Consider the following 6,419-nt stretch of genomic DNA (forward strand, 5'->3'; position numbering starts at 1 on the left):
GCTGAAATATTGTCCTGGGATATTTACTAAGGTGGTAGATATATGAAAGAAAGCAACAAAATGGTTGACCATAGTGTTTTATTTCAGAGGGAGGAAGGGGCATGATTGGGGTGGATCACATGGGGAGTCTCAGGCAACACATATGTCTTGATTTGAGTGGTGCTCACATAGATGTTTAGAATTTTTAAATAAATTGTGCACATTTATATCTTTTATATTTCTAAGCTTGTGATATATTTCAATATTTTTGTTAAAAGAGGCAAAAAAGCATCATTGTAGCCTGAGTCACTGGGTCCTTCTCTGAACATAACTGTGAGAAGCCTGGCACACCAATGAGAGGGCTGAGGGTGGCTCTCAGGGGACCCTCTGGTGCCAGCATCCTTCTTGGCTGTGTTTCTGTGTTGTGAATAGGCAACCCCACAATGGCAGTACCAAGGGCCACATAGGACCTGAAGTCTTTTGGATGCTTCTTAGATCATCTCCATGAGATATGGCATGGCTTTGTCATCCAGAAGACCACCAGATGGCTAAATAGTAAAAAAGAGCTTTATAGGTAATATCAGTTTGTAAGCTGGGAAGAGAAAGTCTCCAGCATGGATTAAAGGTGCTCTCTGAAAAAAGAAAGGACAGGTTGGATTTTCTGCCTCACAGTGTCCATGTTACACAATAGAGTCATACATTGTCAGCAGGTTTAGGGGAAAAGGTATATACATTCATGAGGGGAGCTGAGCACATACATGCACACTAGGTAAATACATATGTAAGATACATCCCATGTTCACTTTGGGGTGGGGTTTTAGCATTAAAATGAGGTAGAATTTGGCTCTTTACATCAAAAGGTGAACTATAGGACAGAAAGACAGTTTGCACACAGCCTCTATAAGCTAGCTGAAAATGGCTTAAGGTCTGCAATTGCTTATGAGAAAAGAATGCAAGGTCAGCCCTTTGTCTAGTCAGAGCTGTAGTGGTCTGGGTTGTAAATCAGAGCTACAAGGGGTCTGATAGCTCCTATTGTTAGGGAGCTTAGAGCTATAGGAATTTAGAAATGTGCCAGTCCAGTCAGGACCTGAACCCTTAACCAATAGGTAACTTTGTTTCCTTAACCTTTGGGTTCATCTTAGTTGATAAAGGGGCATCTATTTTGGCCTCTCAGATCTCTCCTTAGTTTCCAGAGAACCCCACATGGGCCTGGGTGTGAGTTTCACAGGGTAAAATGGAGTCAGGTGATGCTCTGGGAGAACCTGAGAAGAGAGAGGGCATTGCTTTGTCTTTCCACTTGCAAGTCCCCAGGATGGGTTAGGACTGTGAGGTGCTATCTGGCCCCAAAATCCAACTTCAGGGGCCAGGGTCTCTCCTAGATGGACTCTGCAGTGGGCACACTAGAATGAACATTGCCATGAAGATCTTGCCTGGTTCCAGGTGACTCTGAATCTTTAACATAAATGGACCTTGATCCCAATCTGGGGAAGAAGATGGGTGTTCCCAGGTTGTAGCAGCTGGGAAGGATCTCAGTGGTCCCTTGTATCCAGCCCTTAGGACTTTTTGGCTTTTGATTAGCTCTCAAGCCAACTTTATAATTGTTCATTTATAAGAGTAATATATTCTTTCAGAACAATTATACAACGTGAAAATGAATATAGAAAGTATTATGGTTTCCCTTATAATCTCATGTTGCAAACAAACAAAACAAACAAACAAACAAAAAACAACATTAAGGCCAAGCTTGGTGGCTCATTCCTGTAATCCTAGTACTTTGGGAGGCCGAGGTGGGAGGACTGCTTGAGCCCAGGAGTTTAAGGCCAGCCTGGGCAACGTAGACAGACCTGGTCTCTAAGAAAAATAGAAAAATTAGCCAGATGTGGTGGCGTGCACCTGCAGTCCCAGCTACTGGGAAGCTGAAGTGGGAGGATCATTTGAGCCCAGGAGGTTGAGGTTGTGGTAAGCCATCACACACAAAAAATAAATAAAAATAAGAAAAGAAAAGAAATCAATATTAATAGTCTGGTATATTTTCTTCCACACATTATTCCAAGCTCATACACATATATACAAACACAGTCTGGAGATCATACACATATATACAAACACAGTCTGGAGATCATACACATATATACAAACACAGTCTGGAGCTTTCTTCTTTTTTGTTTCAAAAAATGGGATCATACTATGCTCATTACTCTGTGATTTGACATTTCACATTATAATAGATCATGGATATCTTTCAAGATCAACCCTCCCAGATCTAATAGACTTTTTTTTCAATAGCTGTATAATATTCCCCAGTTTGGATGTAGCAGAATTTACTCAACCTGTCCCCTGTTGATAGACTTTTAAGTAATTTCCATTTTTTGCCACTACAAATAATGTTCAGTAAACATCCATTGCTTATATCTACATGTCCTAATGCATTTCTTTGTGTAGGATAAATCCCCAAAGCTAAACTGTGAGTGAAAGAATGCACTTTTCTATTTTAATAAGTCCTGACAGATTACTTTCTCAAGATGTTGTAGTCTTTCACACTTCCACCAATGACATAGGACATTCTCATTTCTCTACACCCTACACTGGCTGCTATCAACTCACAATGTTCTCTTCCCTCAATATGATGAGCAAATAAGCAAGGCAGAAAAACAGCAGAAATAAAAACAACACCAAAACTTATTTTATTCTAATTTGCACTTATCTGATTACTATTAAGGTTGGTTATTTTCTCAAATGTTTGTTCATTGTTTGTATTTTCTTCTCCAAGAAATGCTTATTCACATCACTTATCCATCTTTATATCAGGTGGTTTCTCTTTTTATTACTGATTTGCTGAAGATCTTTGCATGTTAAGTGATTAAGTGTGTCTCTTGCGTGATCCTTCATTTATAAAGATAGAAAATGATAAATGATAACAGAGCAGAAGTGAGTTGTCCAAGGATATGAGAATGCAAGTGTCAGTGCTAGACAGGGTCATGCCTCTAGATTCCCTGCCCAGGATTTAATCCCTGGCCCACTCCATAGCTCAGACCCTTGTGGACAACTTTCTGGGAATTACCAGAACACATTTTCTCAGAGTATGAGCTAAAGACTTCCTTCATCAGAATTATCTGGTGCTTCATTGAAATTCAGATTCTGGGACCACATCCCAAACCTATTTATTGAGTCAGAATCTCTAGAAGTGGGGCCAAGGAATCTATATTTCAAGAGAGCTTTTTAAGTTGTTCTTGTATCCACCAAAATTAGAGAACAATTACCCCAGAAACTCAAAGTCCTTGCAGAGGCACTGAGTGGGAAGAGAGGGGTAGGAAAGCTAATGGGAACATTGTGTAGCGACTCCCACCACCACCACCACCACCACCATCACCACCAGCTGAAGAAAGAGCCCTCAAGGTTGAAGCATCAAAACGGAGCTATCACTGGGGACCTTTTGGCCTAATTCTGCCCTTAAGCCACAATCAAGCCTTTGTGGCAATAGGGGTGAATCTAATATATCACTTTCTTGTCGGTATAGAGGTGTAAATGTCAATTTCTTCTCCTTTTTGTGAAGATTTGACAAAGCACTTAGAGCGACACCCATTTTAATCAACAAAGCAGCCAGAAAGATCACAGGGCATCAAGTGTGCCATATCCTATCTGAGCTTTGGGTGGATTTGAAAATTGCACTTTTAATTAAAATTGGCATTTCCGCAGCTCAGATTGGAGCTGGCCGTTTTGCTAGGGAATTGCAAACTGCGAGGCAAACCATCTGAGAGGGAGGTTTAAGAATACGAAGAGGAAGGCTTGTGTATGAACAGGAGGCGCTTGTTTAAATAATGAAGCGGAGAAAAGATAATGTAAAAATGCCTTTGTCTATGTTTAGTTAGGTTTCCTCAGAGACCCGGGTAATTGCGGCTGAGCTGTCCAAGGTGCTGACGGCTGGGCGAGAGGAGCGATTGAATGTATGCACAACGCCCAGAGGTAAATGCCTGGTCCACAGTTCTCAGCCCAATCAAGTTTGCCCTGCTTTATGGGTTTCTTCTTGGCCAATGACAAACAAACTTCCAGGCAGGTGATTAGTAACTTTTGTGGATTCAACGAATGAATGATTACTGACCACCTACTATGTATAGTGTATGGTGCTCTGAAAAATGGGAAAAATGTCAACCAGAATTATTGGATCCTTTTCTTGTGATGTTGCAGTCAACCTCACAATTGATCTTGTTGTGAGATTTCAGGATTTTGTGAACCAGAAAAATTGCAAGCCATCAAGGACAATGCCAAGTGAAGACATTTAAGAGTAACAACTATCACCTGTTCTCTCCAATGCTTGATAAAAACAAAGGGCATTTTAAAACTTAATAAGTAGGAAAGCCATAATCTCAGAATAAGGAACAGTTATTTAGAATGGTTTTATAAAAACTTCCTGGTTTGCCCTTTTTTCTAATTTCATTGAGAAAAGGAAACATCACCATGCATTGTCATCAGCTTCAAAACTGGCGTTTGGGAGTCATTGATCTGGGTCCTCAGGAAAGAAACAGAATCTCTCAAAAACATGTTAATCAGAGGCCCTCTGACTTCTGGCTGCACATCTGATCTCCAGGGTTAGCCTGTTTTACAGTTTTATTAGAAAGTTCTTTCCGTAGTTACAGTGCCTTAAATATGTGTGGGAGAAGGTCTGGGGGGTAGGTGGGTGGATTAAAATTGACACTTGTTGAGAACCCACTGTATGCAAAAACTTAAACTGTCTTAAGATGCTACACTTACTTTATCACACGTAATCTGGTTTTTACCCTCATTTGTTAGATAGGCATCATTAATAACCCAATTTAGGATGGGAAAGTTGTTACATATAAGGATTTAATTTATAATAAAAGAACTTTCAAAGATCAACTTAGAAGGGAACAACTTGTCAATAACGGTATAAAGATAATTGATGAGAAAAAATTATTTTGACCTTCATACCAGAGCAGTCATTAAATACATTCCAACTGAATTAAATGCTTAGGTGTAAATAATATAAACACATAACATATTTTTGTGCTTCTTTTTTTTCTTTGTTTCTTCTTAAAAAAAAAGGATACATTTGCAGAACGTGCAGATTGCTTACATAGGTATACATGTGCCATGATGGTTTGTTGCACCTACCGACCTGTCCTCTAAGTTCCCTCCCCTCACCCCCCACCACCCAACAGGCCCTGATGTTTGTTGTTCCCCTCTCTGTGTTCATGTGTTCTCAATATTCAACTTCCACTTATGAGTGAGAACATGCAGTGTTTGGTTTTCTGTTCCTGTGTTAGTTTGCTGAGGATGATGGCTTCCAGCTTCATCCATGTCCCTACAAAGGATATGATCTCGTTCCTTTTTATGGCTGCAATAAAATATTTTTTAAACATAGATAAAACCCAGAAAACATAAATTTGGGTAGTCGTCAGGTCTCATAAGGTAAAAGGGCTTTTCAAAGCTTAGCAACAACTGAAAAAAAAAAGGAAGAATGAACAACGTTAATTGCTGGGATGAAAGGATTCTATTAGACTTAAATCTCCTTTTGTAAAAGTTGATATTTTGTAAAAATGAACATTTCAAATTAAAACAGTGAAATCCATAGTGGTTACTTCTGGGGTAGAGGAGTTGAATAGGAATCTTATGGGGAAAAGGTTCTCTATTTCCATCTGGGTGAAAATTAATTGAACTAGATATATATTTGAAATAAGCACACTTTACTGTATACTTATACCTTGATTATAAAGTAAAAACAGAAAACAAAGTGAAAACCATTCTAAATGCAATATCTCTGTTTTGAACTATCGAGGGTAGGATATCAGGTTCCCAGGGCAGTAAAACCTCTTGAAACCATTGTGTGTTGTGTGAATACAGTCCACTGATTTAACCCTAGCCCACATGAAAAAGATATGAAGATTCTAGCTGACCACAAACTCTAGAATGTCAATCATGCAACTCAATTAGTATCAAGAGAGCACACAACCCAAGGTTTTATTGCTAAAGGCATAGTGCTCCCAACAGAGGAAGTAAGAGACACCTAGCTTAGGACCACTTCTCTGACAGACTGGCTAATTTTTGAATAAATTAATGAAACTGATTGTCTTTCAAGACAATATGTAAGGACAGAGGCAATCCAGCCTAGACTTTGGAGTAATATTGGCCTGGATTTCAATTCCAGATCTGCCAACTACATGTTGTGTGATCTTAAGAAAATAATGTCATTTCTATGGGCTCAGTCTCCTCATCTGTAAAATGGGGATAATAATAATATAATCACTGAAAGGCTGTTGTAAGGACTAAATGAGGTACTATATATAAAACTCTCGGTGTAGCGCTTGACACATTCTAACTCTCCCCCTTCAGTGACAGTTTTTACTAGTGGTATTAACAATGAGTTCCAGGGTGGGACCTTCCTTGTATGTCATCTCCATGTGATTTCTAAGGAAGTTTGTTTT

Source organism: Pongo abelii, chromosome 21, assembly GCF_028885655.2.
Source record: "Pongo abelii isolate AG06213 chromosome 21, NHGRI_mPonAbe1-v2.0_pri, whole genome shotgun sequence".
NCBI classification, from domain to species: Eukaryota; Metazoa; Chordata; class Mammalia; order Primates; family Hominidae; genus Pongo; species Pongo abelii.